This window comes from Sminthopsis crassicaudata, chromosome 3 (genome assembly GCF_048593235.1).
Source record: "Sminthopsis crassicaudata isolate SCR6 chromosome 3, ASM4859323v1, whole genome shotgun sequence".
Classification (NCBI taxonomy): Eukaryota; Metazoa; Chordata; class Mammalia; order Dasyuromorphia; family Dasyuridae; genus Sminthopsis; species Sminthopsis crassicaudata.
The window spans coordinates 294,051,806-294,066,291 of record NC_133619.1 but is presented as its reverse complement, the minus strand read 5'-3'; the positions used below and the strand labels follow the sequence as shown (position 1 = coordinate 294,066,291).

General features: G+C 33.8%; 1 long non-coding RNA gene across 2 annotated transcripts in view; it reads left to right on the top strand.

Annotated features, from left to right (window-relative positions):
- The window catches only part of LOC141559509 (uncharacterized), a 39,677-nt gene extending 25,725 nt beyond the window's left edge, over positions 1 to 13,952 (top strand). For both annotated transcript variants that reach the window (XR_012487451.1, XR_012487452.1), the window contains exons 3-4: positions 9,961 to 10,052; positions 13,866 to 13,952. This is a non-coding gene — a long non-coding RNA (uncharacterized LOC141559509). The remainder of the gene's footprint in view (positions 1 to 9,960; positions 10,053 to 13,865) is intronic.
- Positions 13,953 to 14,486: the final 534 nt, after the last annotated feature.

Genomic DNA, 14,486 nt, shown 5'->3' with positions numbered 1-14,486 from the left:
GTCTTCTAAAACCTGGTTCCCTAATATGTTTTTCACTCTATCTATTCTCTACCATGTACTCTGAAATTTAGTGACAGTCTACTTTTCTGTTCTTCAAACAAGACCTTGTGTCTCCTAAGTCTGAGTATTTTCACTAGATATCTCTATGTCTAAAATCCTCTTCCCTTTCCCTTGGACTTGAAGTACTGACTCCCTTCAAACCCTACCTTCTCTAAGAAGCCTTTCTTGATCCCCCTAAATGTTAATGCCTTCTGTCTATTATCTTCAATTTGTTTTGTAAAAATAGAAAGATCAATAATAGATAGATGTGTATCGATTGTACCTATAAAGATAAGTTATATTTCAGTCTGTTTCCTCTCTTTTTCAGTTTTTGTCTCTCTATCTCTGTCTATCTCTGTCTTCTTTGTCTCTGTCTGTCTCTCTCTCTGTCTTTTTCTCTTTCTGTCTCCCTCTCACTTTCAGTCTGCTTTGTCTCTGTCCCCTTTTCTGTCTGTCCCTCTGTCTGTCTCTTTCAGTCTTCTTCGTCTCTCTCCTCTTTCTGTCTCTTTCTCTCTCTGTCTCTGTCTCTCTCAGTCTCTTTCTTTCTTACATGTAACTGTTTACATGTGGCCTTCTCTATTTAACTGAAAGTATGTTGAAAAAGCAGAAACTGTTTTTTTCTTTTTTTTTTTCTTATTGTTTAACAGAATGCCTGACACATAGAAGTGTTGAAAAATGCTTGTTGTTTGATTGAAAGGACATTTATTCTGATATAGACAACAATAAACATAATGCAACAGAGAACTGACATATGCATTGAGTGTATCTGATCTTACTTCTTATAAGCAAGAGGCAAGCTTCCAGGAGAGTCTGATGACTGGTAATAAAAAAGTTTCTGAGAAGCTTGGGGTATTTGTAGATATTCTCAAACTGTTTCTGGTCTGCTAACTACTTGGTGAATCACAACCTTTTTGATTATCTGTGTAACCAATCAGAACCTGGGTCATACATAGCTTTGCTCTCCCTGGAGTCTGGTGAGAGACAATGCCATCAGGGAGAGAGGTCTTGGACCCTCTTCCTCCAAGACTTAACATGTAGCCCCACTAGCCCATTTTGTCTTGGGGGGAAGGGTTTGTTTTTGTTTGTTTTAGGTGAAATGCTTAAAGACTGTTAGAAAAGTGAAGAGACTGAACTGGAGGGAGTTAGGGAGCAGAATTCAGCCTGAGTTTTACATTCAGTCTAAGATTGAGGGTTCTTTGGAACTCACCCCAATAATAGCAGATGTCACATCTGGATGTATAAATTATAAATTTTATAAAATTTGTGCTAGATAGGAACCCATTCTCATCAGAAATCAAAATTTTATAAATATTATCAAAAAGTTTGTACTTTTGTTCTTGAGATAGCTATATATCTATTTATATCTTTATCTATATATAGGGATATCTATATGTAAATATAGATATCCCTGAATAAAAATTAATTGGTATTAAGTGGTTAAATGGAACTAATCAGTCATTGGCAGCTAATAGAGGGAGTATGTGTCTGTATGTGTATGTGTGTGGGGGGGGAGCAGGACCCTGGGAATGGGAATTGAGTTGAAGTCATTAAAGAATAATAATAATAATAATAACAATAATAGATAGCATTTACATATCATTTTTACATATATTAATTCATTTAATCCTGAAAACAACCCTGTGAATTAGATGCCATTATCATTTCAAATAAGAAACTAAGATAATGAGAAGTTAAATGATGTAAGTGGTATCACACAGCAAGTGTCTGAGGCAATGTTTGAATTTAGGTTTTTCTAACTCCAAGTTTCACATTCTATTCACCTAGTTGCCTAGCTGAGAAGAGATAAATCAAACCCTAAGAGGTACCTTCCAATAGTCCCAGAAGGAGGAGTAGATTAAGCTCCTTGCTCTGGGAGAGTGAGATCAGAGCATACTTTATAAAATAAAATATTCACAAGATTAATTAGTTGAATGAATAGGGCAAAATTAAGTAACAACTTATAATAATGGTACAATCTCCTGGGAGGCTAGTAGTTAAAACTCAGTAAGACATGAAACTGTTTTTAAAAGACTATTCATTCATGCCATCCATATCCAGAAAAAGGACTATGGAGGATATGAATACATATCAAAGTATATTATTTTCATTTTTTAAAATTTGTTTTTTGTTTCTTGTGGTTTTTCCCTTGGGTTCTGATTCTTCTTTCACAACATGACTAATATGGAAATATGTTTAATGTGATGTACATGTCTTGGGAAGGGAGGGAGAAAAATTTGAAACTCAAAATCTTACAAAAATGAAGTTGAAAATTATCTTTGCATTATCATTGGATGTCACTTATATTAATAAGTGAAAAATATAAAAATAAGTTGTTCATTAAGCATTTTACATTTCCTCTCCTTTGGATATTTTCTGATCAGCTCCTGCTTTAAGCTTCCTGGTGCTGATCACTCCCCTGCAGATACTTCCCTTTTTGCCAGGTAACTTGCTCCTGCTGCTGCTCTCTCTTAGAAGCTGTTGCCCCCATTCACAGACTAAAGGCAAGGAAGCAACTGGAAAAGGAAAGGCAGCTCTCCAGGTTAAATCCCAGGGTCCTAGGTGCTGTGTGAGTGAAATCACTGTTATGTAGAGAGGGAGAAGGGAAGCTTTTCTTCTTTACCCCTCACTGAAGTTACATTTTGCTGATGGAAAGCCATAACCCAGACATGGCTAGACAGAAACTATGTCATCTTTTAAAAAGGTACTCTGAGTCCTAGCTCTTTCAGCTCCGAAGCCAAATTGAAGTTTTTCAGCAATGAGTCTTCCAGGGTTGGATGCAGGACCTCAGAGTTCCAGGAAGCAGGCACAGAATATATGAGTGTGCACTGTACAAACCAGGATACATATGAAAAAGAGAAAATAACAAATCAATTCTGTTCTCAGTCACACTGTTCCTTCTTTGGATTTATCCAGGCTGTTCTTCCAGTTGCAGGTTTATATTTCCAGTCCCAAGTGGAAGGATTGAAGAATAGCTTTCAATGGATTTTACCAGAACTTAGACATATATTCCTTTTAAGGAGGCTAGGACTGGCTCCAAGGCAATATTATAGAAATGATTAAGTTTATCTTCAATTCATATTTCTTGTTCTGTGCTCTTCCCTGCCTTTGGAGGACGATTAGAGTATGGTATCAGGGATATCAGAGTTCAAATTTGAACTCAAATGCTTACTCACTATGTGTTGCAAGGCAAATCACTTAATCTCTGTCTACCTCTGTTTCCTTGACTGTAAAATGGGAATTATAGGACTTACTTCCCAAAGTGAGGTTTAAATGAATAGTATTTGTAAATTAAATCTTTTTTTTAATTTTCAAATATATGCACGGATAATTTTTTCATAGCCTTGTGTTTTAGATTTTCCCATCCTTCAGCCATCCCCTCCCCAGAAGGCAAATAATCCTATATGTGTTATACATGTTAAAATATATGTTAAATCCAATATGTGTAAACATATAAAATTCTCTTGCTGCACAAGAAAAAAAATCAGATTAAAAAGAAAAAAAATGAGTAAGAAAACAAAACTTAGCACAGGGTTTTGAGGGCAGCTAGGTGGTACAGTGGATAGACCTAGAGTCATGAAGTCTCATCAAATCCTGGGCAAGTCACTTAATCCTCAGTTTGCCTCAGTTACTCAATTGTAAAACGAACTGGAGGAGGAAATGGCAAACCACTCTACTATCTTTGCTAGGAAAACCTCAAAGGGGATTATGAAGAGTCAAATAGAACTGAACAGTGTTTGGCACATATTAGGCATTTAACTAATTTTTTCCCCTTCCTTTGATAGTGTTCTAATTCTATTTCATTAAAATTTTTTTTCTTTATTTATTAGCTCCAACCCTGCTACTTCCTAACTTGCCTGGATTGCCACCATCATCCTTAAGGAAAAAAATTTACATTCTCTCAAGTTTGGTCCTTCTTTTCATAGCCAACCTTTTAGAAAAAGCAAAACAAAAATTAGCTATATCTCTGCCTCCACGTGTCCATCTTTCACTTTTTATATGCTTTATAGTCAAAATGAGACTTGGTAAGGAACTTGAATAAATAGGCCAAGGTCTCCCACTGCATTCACCATCATCTACGCTCATCTTGACCTATTTCTTGCTATTGGACCTGGGCAGGTGACCTTGCTTAGCCCTTCCCCACTTCAGTCCAGTTCACATAGTATCACCTCCCTGAAGGTACCACAGACAGAAGGACAAACAACAGGAAATCCTTTAAAATTTATCATCTATCTCACCCTTTAAAGTTACTGTCTCTAAGATAAATTGGGAATCAAATAATTGCTAATTTTTTAATCTCTTCTTGTTCCTGTTCCTTTTTTTTTTTTTTTTTTATAATCTTTCTACATCTTTTGACCATTGGCCACACAAGATAATCCCTTTAGTTTCTCTTACTCTAAAGGGATGAAAGAGTACCAAGTTTGCATCCAAAGACTTGGGTTGCAGGCAGGGATCTACTGTTTAAGATTGGTGTTACCTTAGTCAAGGTTCACAGCCTTCAAGTGACTCATTTATAATGAGGGCATTGGACTTATTGACTTCTAAGGTTCCCTCCACATAAAACATGTGTGGATGTGTGTGTGTATGTGTGTATATATATATTACATATATATATATCTTGTATATCTATATCTATATCTATATCTATCTATTTATAGATAGATATAGATAGATAGATAGATATAGAGAGGGAGATATCTTTTGGTAATATTAGGGCTTATCAGAGGAGCTGCAAAGCTCTTTGATACTTTTGAAAAAAGGATTTTTTAAAAGCCAAAGAGTAACTCATTCTATTTTGTTCTGTATTTGCCAGTTGTTGTTTTTTGCTATGGGAAGTCTTAGCAAAATGTCTCTTTTTCAATGTCTCCCTTCCCCTTAATTATACTTTATGACTACAAAAGACAACCTCAAGAACCTTGAAATAACTCAAAAAAGTTGTTCCTTTTGCTTCATCTTGTCTGATAAAATATATAGGAGTCCATTAACAAATGTTTTTTGACTAACTGATAAAAAAGTTTTCTGTTTTCTGTCTAAATAACAATGCTAACAAGGACATGTTCTTTCTTTAGTAACATTTAAGTCTCCTCTCTTTTGTTTCACTAAGTGCTTTTCCTTGTAAAACTACTTTATAAGAAATACATTTTTTCTTTTATTCTCTCAGGAGGAGAAAAAATATGGATGTATGTATAGGTATAGATGTATCCATCTATATCTGTGTATATACAATTATATATAGAATATGATGTTATATTATTATATAATATGACGCCATCTCCAGTTGACCCGACCTATGTCTTGCTGTTCGACTTTGATGACTTTGGAAGAGAGAGTGGGCATGATGATTTTGCACAAATTTATTTCACTTAAATGCAATTTGCTTGCAAGTTAAAACATCACTCTTCTGATGTTGTTAGTCTTCTTTGAGAATGACGGACAAACAACAAATAACAACAATATAATATATAATTATAAAATTTTCTTCTAGCTACATGATCTAATGAGAGTAAGAAAACAGAAAATGAGTTTTTTCATATTATATATTGTAATCTATTATATGCTATATAATAAACAAATACTAGGCAATATATGGCATATATATGCTTATGTACATGGGTATATATGTATATATATATGTCACCTGTGGAATTATGAGATATACATGTCCATCACCTACAGATAACACGTGTCACACTCTAGAGTGAATGAACTGAAATGTATCTATTTATAGTTAGTCCTGATTTGTTTTGGCAGTAGCTAGTAAGGATCTTAAAAACTTTCTTGATGGAACCAATGGCATTACATTCTACTGAGAGTATTATGTTTATACTATTAAGCACAATACAAAATAATACATGATGAATGAATTTGAGAATTATAAAAGTTAGTGATATGAGAAGTTCAAAAGAGAAAGGTCATTAACAACTTAAAATTCCCTTGGAACCAAGCAGAGTGCTCTCTCTACATGCAGTAAGCACTTTAAAATGTTTGTTGATCTAAATTGTCATTACACGTACCTCAATTTCAAATTTTCTTCTGGTTCACATTATAATTTTAATAGTTTTATTTTCATTTCTGGTTATTCTTCAATTAGTACAAAATTCTCATTGTTTAGCTTTATTTCTCTTTTACAGACTGTCTTTTAGATATTTAACAATTTGTAAACAAACTTTTAACAGCAAAATTTTGATTCCCTCTTGTTTTTTGTGTTATTTAGTCCTTTCTTTAAATTTAATTTATTAAATTATATATATAATATATGTATATATAAATTATAAAATTTATTACATTTATTTAAACTTCTCTCAAAGAGTGCTCACATAGGATAGCTAGCACACATGTAGACCTGTATGAGCTTGAGAAAGTCTCTAATAAATTCAAATTTAACAAATGAGTGGGTTGATATTCCTAGTATGTTGATCAGAAATCCTATGAAAATGCATATAACCTTATGTCTTTGAGCATTGGGTTCCTCATATCTGAAATAAGAGTGTTGAACTAAATGATATCTATAATCTATAAATGATATCATTGAACTCTTTAACTTTAGGATGTGCTGAAGCTGGCTTGTACTCTCCCATTTGTTAAATTTTCAGTGTTAGCATTTATAAATGGGGAAGACCTTGATTTTTTTTTTTTGTTTGTTTATTGTTTAGACTTAAAAAGTGATGGAGGGAATATTAATAATGCAGATTAAACTTTAAATTGTATGAAGAATACATTCCTTCTAGCCCCTAAAACATTGTTGTCTATGATCCTATGAATTCCTAATCTTATTATGTACCTGATGATTCCATTTGCATCACAACAGTATCTTAGATCCTAGAAATGTATAAGAAGCAGTCAATAGGGAACTTAAAAATTTTCTGGAGGAGACTAATATGTAGATAATAAAGAATTAACTATTGTTATTTTCATAGCTTTAAGTTACTAATTTAGCTCAAAAATTCTATTCATTTACTTAATACGTAGCAAGATATATAAAAATTAGAGAAAAAAATGGAGATGATTTTTTTTTTAACTGAAAATCACTGATCCATAGGGTGAGATGGGGGAAATATAGTCACAAAAATAGAAATGAGCATAATTACTTTTAACAAGGAAGAATATAAAATATTTCTCTCACCTATATTAAAATTCAGGACAAGGAATGTAAAATTTCATTCAATAAACACAGCAAATAATATCAAATCCTTGGTTCTATATTGTGATGAATATCACAATAAATTCAGACGGAGAATGAAGGATTAGGAGAAAGATAAAAAAAAATAGGGGGAAAAGCAGACAAATAATGAAAAGCAATGTTTTTATTTCACTGTCTCCATATTGTATTCTTTAGATTTGAAATTATGTTGCTTGATTTAGTGTTAATACTACTGAACATATACATGAAAGAGATCAAAGAAAGAAGAATGGGATAATGTGTACAAAACAACACTTTTTATTGAAGGAAAAAAAACCTAGTGATTAAGGGACCCATTAAATGGAGAACTGATGAACAAATTATGGTATGTAAAGGTAATGGAATATTATTGCGCCATAAGAATAATGAAAGGAATGAGATCTGAGATGATCAGTGAGATCTGAGATGGATTGTATAAATTGATGCAGAGTAAAGTGAGCAAGACCAGGAGAATAATTTACATAAGATCTATAATATTGGAAGGGGATGCAGATAAGCATAATTCTAGCCCAGTGTCTTATTTATGAGGAAGGCAGAATAAGCTAGCCTTATGGCCCCAATTTCTTGCATTCTTCCTGGCAGGAATAATCTCCCTTGGAGAGAGATGGATGATACTTCCTTGAAAAGCTAATTTTGACAAATCTCTGTGAACATACATATAACCTACATGGGCAATACACGCAGACATGCATTTATATACTTTTAAATCCCATAAAAACAACCTCATGTTTTTACATATTAGTGCAAAATTTCAGTTTCCTCATTTGTAAAATCCAAGAGTTAAACTAGATGATCTCTAAGTTTCCTTCCAGCTATTAAATTCTATGAGTTCTTTGGAGTTAAAAAGAAGAGACACCTGGGAAACCACTGAGTTGATAGGGATAAATCATTCATTACAAATGGAAAAAAAGTTCATCAAATATGAAATGCTAGTGAAACTTTATTGGGGAGGAGGGGAGGATGAACTCCAAATCTTAAGATATTAATCTGTTCACCAACAAGGTAGAGTGGTCAACTTTTTAAAGGATTTTAAAAGGGAAAGAAAACAAGGTGCGGAGAAGTGGCATTTCAAACCTGATGATTGCCTTTGGATTGTTAGAAGTAAAAATGCTGAACACAGTAGGGGATTACTAAATAGAGAGGGAACCTTTTAAAAGGTTAGTCAGTTTTATACATGCATATTTGCAGAAAATCATAATGGGCACATTTCTAAGCATTCCATTCTGAAATCTACATAGCTTATGGCAAAAATTTTCTTTACTAAGTTCTTTTTTGATTTTTAAAGATATATAGCTACACATTGGTATATGATTATATTAAATCCTTGAAATACCCATTTTCTCAAATGTCTATAACTTCTGATTCTGGAGGACTATATTATTTTCTTAAAACAATGAAAGTAGTTACTGAGTCTGGGTTTTATTTTCTGAAAGATTTGGGAACATTAATTTTGTATTAGACAAGAGTATATGTGTTTCTTTGTGTTGTTCCTTTGTTTCTATGTGCATGGTAGTTTAACATATCCATATCTACATATATTTTATACAGTAAAACAATATTTATTGGGCCAAAATGGAGGAACATATATGACCTAGTGAACAGTCTAAATTATGGAATTATTTTAAGAGAAATGTGGAAATTGTTTACATTAACCCTCCATGATTTTATCAGTATAGATAGACCAACCACTGACACAAATTACAATTCTTATTAGAAAATAAGAAACAGCATTGTTAAGAAATATTCTGGGGAGTTTCTATTGCTGTAAAAAAAAATCATTAACTGATGGCCAGCTTCCTAGAATTTAGCCGGGCTAGTCCCCAGGCACTGGATTTGCTTGGCAGTTACTTGAAGCATTTGAAATAGGTCCTAACTGCCAATATATGTTCTACTGGCCTAGTCTTCAGGAAGGCAAGGTTGCTTACAAATTACAATGAAGCTATGGAGTAAGATTTTAGTGGAGGTGGATTTATTGCTTACATTAATTTAAATGACTGCACATTATAATTGGTTTTGTAAGTTGAACCAGGCTAAGAAATATTGGAGGCAACTGGATAGAGTTTTGGTCTTAAAGTCAAGAAGATCTGAATTCAAATCTGACCTCTGACATTTACTAGGTATGGGATCTTGGGCAAGTCATTAAATTCTCAATGCCCAAGGTAACTCTCTACAAATAAGTTCATTGAATTTAAAAAAAAAAATTATTAAATGCCTATTGTCTGCCATTTGAGTGGATAAGAGAATCAGTCCTTGAGTAAGGAGGACCTGAATTCAATTTTAACTTCAGAACCTTGCTAGCTGAGTCATTTAACCCTATGTGCCTCAGTTTCCTCATCTGTAAAATGAGCTGGAGAAGGAAGTGACAAACCATTCCAATATCTCTGCCAAGAAAATCCCCACTGGGGTCATAGAGAGTTGGATGCTACTGAAACAACTGAATAACAACAATAAAGAAAGTACTGAGTGGTAGATTTAGTGAAGAGATAGGATTAATTTTCAATTCACATATTAGTTGTCTTGATAACAAAACCATAGTATATTAAGGCTATTCTCATGCAGCATACTATCTACTTATAATAGTATATATATATATATATATTTTAAATTATATTTTTGTTTCTTTGAGAAGCTAGAAGTTAGGGATGGCTGTGAATCAACCCCTTACCTTGCCTTACACTGTTGAGTACATCAATTTGTCTTTCCTGCTTCCAATTGACTAGCTACTTTTATTTACTGCTTCCTAGGTGTTAGGTGGCTCAGTGGATAGAACACTGACTTCAATCATCTTCCTGAATTCAAATCTGTCTTCAGACATTTACTACCTGTGTGACTCTGGGTAAGTCACTTAACCATTTTTACCTCAGTTTCCTCATTTTAAAGTGAGTTAGAGAAGGAAATAGCAAAAATAAAAAGCATGCAAGAGAAGAAACAAAGTCTAAGTGTTTCATGCAAACCTTCTGACGTCCAAAGAGCTTTGGAAAGCTAATCATTCCTGACAATCAGCATCAGTTAAGAAAGTGGAATTTCTCCCACAAGCTCAATTACATAAGCTGTATCCATTGTATCCACTGGTTCTTTATGCAGCATGGTCATTAATGACCTTGACTAGATAGGAACCTTATTATTCCACTGTGACTAGTACTGCTTATGGCTGAAGTCTATATTAACTACCCTTAGCAATGCAGGTATAGGAAGTACTATTTGCTTTTCCCTAACTCCAAAAAAAAAAAAAAAAAAAAGATAGTGCCTTTGGCAAATTTCACCCTTCTCCATCTTTCTCAATTTCTTAGTCCTTAATTTTCAGTCTATGTCCAGTTATATCTGTGTTCTTGAGCATGAACCTTTAGAAAGTTACTTTAAGAGTCCCTACTCTTTAATCCCAAAGTCTTCTGGGAGATGAAGTCCTTAGGGAAAAATGCTTCAAGTTTCTAAACAAAATTCTTTTATAATATTACTTTCAAAGTTTTCAAAAAACATATCTTCTTCCCCAGAAATCTTGTTTATCTATAAATTTGGACCATAATAATAATAAGCATGTAAAACAGAGGTAAGTTTCAAGCCAGTGTCTGTCCAAATGATCAGAAATTATTTGAAGTATGAATTAGTGAGGTCTTTCATACTTCTCAGTGGTTCTTTTAAGTATGATCAAATTTCAAACTCATTTTAAAAACTCTGGGATTTTTTTCAGCTTGAATAAACATTTTCTTGGCAGGGTCTTCCTGGAATATAGCCAAGTTTGATGGCATTTACTTTCAGCTCCAGGAAATAATACCATCAGAGTTGAATAGAAAATGGTAGAAAAAAAATAATTGCATGATAGCAGAAGTGCAATATATGTGAGTATAAGGGAAAATACACTGAACTTAATATTAAAAGATCTAAGTTCTTGGTTTATCTCCACTACTTGTGTGACTTTGATACTTGTGATAGTAAAATGAGTCATTTTTGTCTTGATTCTTATTTAATCATTGCATAAATGTCACTTCAGAGAAATTGAGGTCTAGAAAAGAGCTTAATTTAGAAAGGCCATTTCATCCACTGCAACCAAAGTACCAGTCAGTCATCTTGACTTTTATCTTGCCATTGAACTTTGATAATTGGAGGAGAGAAGGAAGCTAACTGACTTTGAGCAACTCTGTCTCATTTAAATCCATTTCACACACAAGTCTTGTGAAATTATTGGTTTTCTTTGAGTACGAAGGAAGGACCAACAATAACTTATACTGCTATAAAAATAGAGCCTTAGCAAAGTCTTCATTAAATATTTCAATTCAATTCAACAATAACTTAATTAGAGGTATATTATATACAAGGCATCATATTTAGCACTGAAGATACAAAGGCAGAATTGAAAAACAATCTCTGTACTCAAGGAGTTTATACTCTACTGCACTTGATTTTTCAGGTAGTCTTTATCTTCCGTCCAATCATGAGAGGCGGCTTAATTATTTACCAGAACATGGTGTAAAAAAATCATATTCTATAATGAGATCATAGTTTGGCAACTGAGAGCACAATTTAGCTCATTTCTAGAGCTATAACTAGTGATTCTATCAATCAGGTTGACTATTGAAAGCCACCACCCACTTCACTGGAAATTTGAAAATAAAATTTGGAAATAAATCTCTACATCATTCTGTGCAATTTAAACCAGAATGGAATCGAGAGGGAAAGGGTAGATCTTTTTTGTCCATTCACTGATCCATTAGCTACCAATTAAGAAACTCACCATCTCAAAATGGAAGTCCTTTAGCTCTGAATCATAACTGCTGGAAGAAGACCCCAAAACTTCCACTTAGTCAACTGGAAGCACAAAGACAGGTCTGAGAATACTCCATAAAGAAAATGGCCCTATTAGTACTAGTACTAGGTACTAGTAACCTAAATAGAACAGGTAATTTATCAGTTGGAACTCTGATACCCTTAGCTACTTTCTTTAAATAATAGAAATAACAAAAATATTTAAAGTACAAGTCTTTTAAAAAAGCAACAATCAAACATACAAGACAAATAGCAAAATTTCACATGAAAACAAACCTCTTTGATTTTTTTTTAAAGAATAGGCAAAACAAAGAATAGACAAAACAAAAAGTATTTTATTCTGGGCCTGTTGGAAGTTCTTATGATTTTTTTTCTTCCCTTCCTCCTTTGCCTTCTCCTCCCTTCCTCTCTCCCTCTTCCCTCTCTCCCTCTCTCCTTACCTCCTTCTTTCCCTCTTTCCCTTCCTCCCTTCCTCCCTCCCTTCCTCCCTTCCTCCCTTCCTTCCTTCCTTCCTCCCTCCCTCCCTCCCTCCCTCCCTCCCTCCCTCCCTCCCTCCCTTCCTCCCTTCCTCCCTTCCTCCCTTCCTCCCTTCCTCCCTTCCTCCCTTCCTTCCTTCCTTCCTTCCTTCCTTCCTTTTTACCTTCCTTTCCTCTATAATTTTTTGTCAAAATATATACATTTACAGTTTTGAGTTTATGTTGTCTCACTTCATTTAAGAAATATTCCTTTGCTTTATATTTATCTTTTTATATTACTAATTTTATTACTTTTTATATTATTTCATAATATAATGTAGTAAAAAGATAGATGACCTTGGTGCTTGGAAGATCTGAATTCAAGTTCAGCTTTATGTACATATACTGGGCAAATAAATCATTATTTTTTAGTGCATAGGCAACTCTAAAACTACAAATTACAACCAAGTTGCCAGTCTATGCTGATGGAAGGAGTTTCTGTGTGAGGGAAAAACCCCCTCCCCTCCAAATTATTCAGTTATTTTCCAATTGTCAGACATACAGGCTGTTTCAACGTTTTTGCTATTATGCAGATAGAGTAGAACAGCTGTGTAAATTTTTGTGTAGCTCAGTCCTTTTTTTTCCCCCTTTCCTTTTCTTTTTTTGTATGGAATAAAATCCACACCTACTTTCTTGAGATCACATAATGAATGAAGAACTGGATACCTTTCTTCCTATACCCACACTTACTCCTTTAAATCCAGGCCTTCCCAAGACAAAAATTATCTCCTGAAATGTATACATCAACAGGATGCAAAAATTCATGAACTAAATACTTCTTGACTTAAGTCATCATATTTCCTGTTAAAGCAACAAATGAATACAGCCATTTTTACCTTTTCAATGTTGAGTCCTAAAGCATTTACAATTGTAATTGCTTTTGTTCAGGGAATACATAGTAAAACTTCTAATGACAAAAAGATGAGAAATGTAAGGCAAGTTAACTGGATGACAGTTCTGGGCTCTTTCTCCCCAGTGACTTTCTGCTTAAATGGGTTTGCTTTATCCTTTTGCATTTTTTTCCCCTCTCATTCTTGGGGACAAAATACATAACCTGAGGCAATGGCTATCAAATGCAATTTCTCATAAAGCAGAAAACGCTAATAGATTAGATTATTTACTTGCAAGGACTGCTGCTATTTACCCCAGACCTATGATGCCTCTACCCCATAGGGAGGGAAAATGGGGGGGCTTGATAATATTTTTTAATTTTTGAGGAAAGGGTAAAATCTTTCACATGGAGGGCAAAATGAAAGAAAATTGAAAGAAATCAAGAAATGCATTGGTGTTAGCCTTTTCTTCCCTTAATAGACCTAAGCTGAATTTACTGCCTCTCAGGCCTTGGCTAAATATGCCTTTTTATCTCTGAACAGGAAGAAGATGGGTTAAAGAAGAAAATCATAATGGAGCTGTTTTCAGATCTGTTCTATGAGAATAAAAGAATAATTCAAGTCTTAGAGTATTTACATATAAAAATTCTTGTGAATCTTTAGGCAACACCAATTTTGTCATACTCTAGAGGTCTTAACTCTTTTCTCTCTGGAACTTCTGCTGAAGGGTCTGCTATTCTCTTGAATGACTTAGATGACTACAGATATCTCTGTAATTTTCAAGACCCTCCTCAGCTACCATTTCCCTATATATATAATTTTTCTCATTAAAATATAAGCTACTGATAGTTCTCATTAAAATCTAAGCTTCTTGAAGGCAGAAACTATCTTTGCTTTTGCATTTCAAGCAGTCAATTAACATTTATTAAGCAACTATAGGATATCAAGCTCTCTACCCACCAAGCTCCTACAATCTAATGAGGAAAGAGTTATTTTGTCCTTCATTCTTTTTTTTTATGTTGTTATAACTTTTTATTGATAGAACATATGCTTGGGTAACTTTTTACAACATTATTCCTTGCATTCACTTCTGTTCCGACTTTTCCCTTCCCTTCTTCCACCCCTTCTCCTAGATGGCAAGCAGTCTAATGCATGTTAAATATG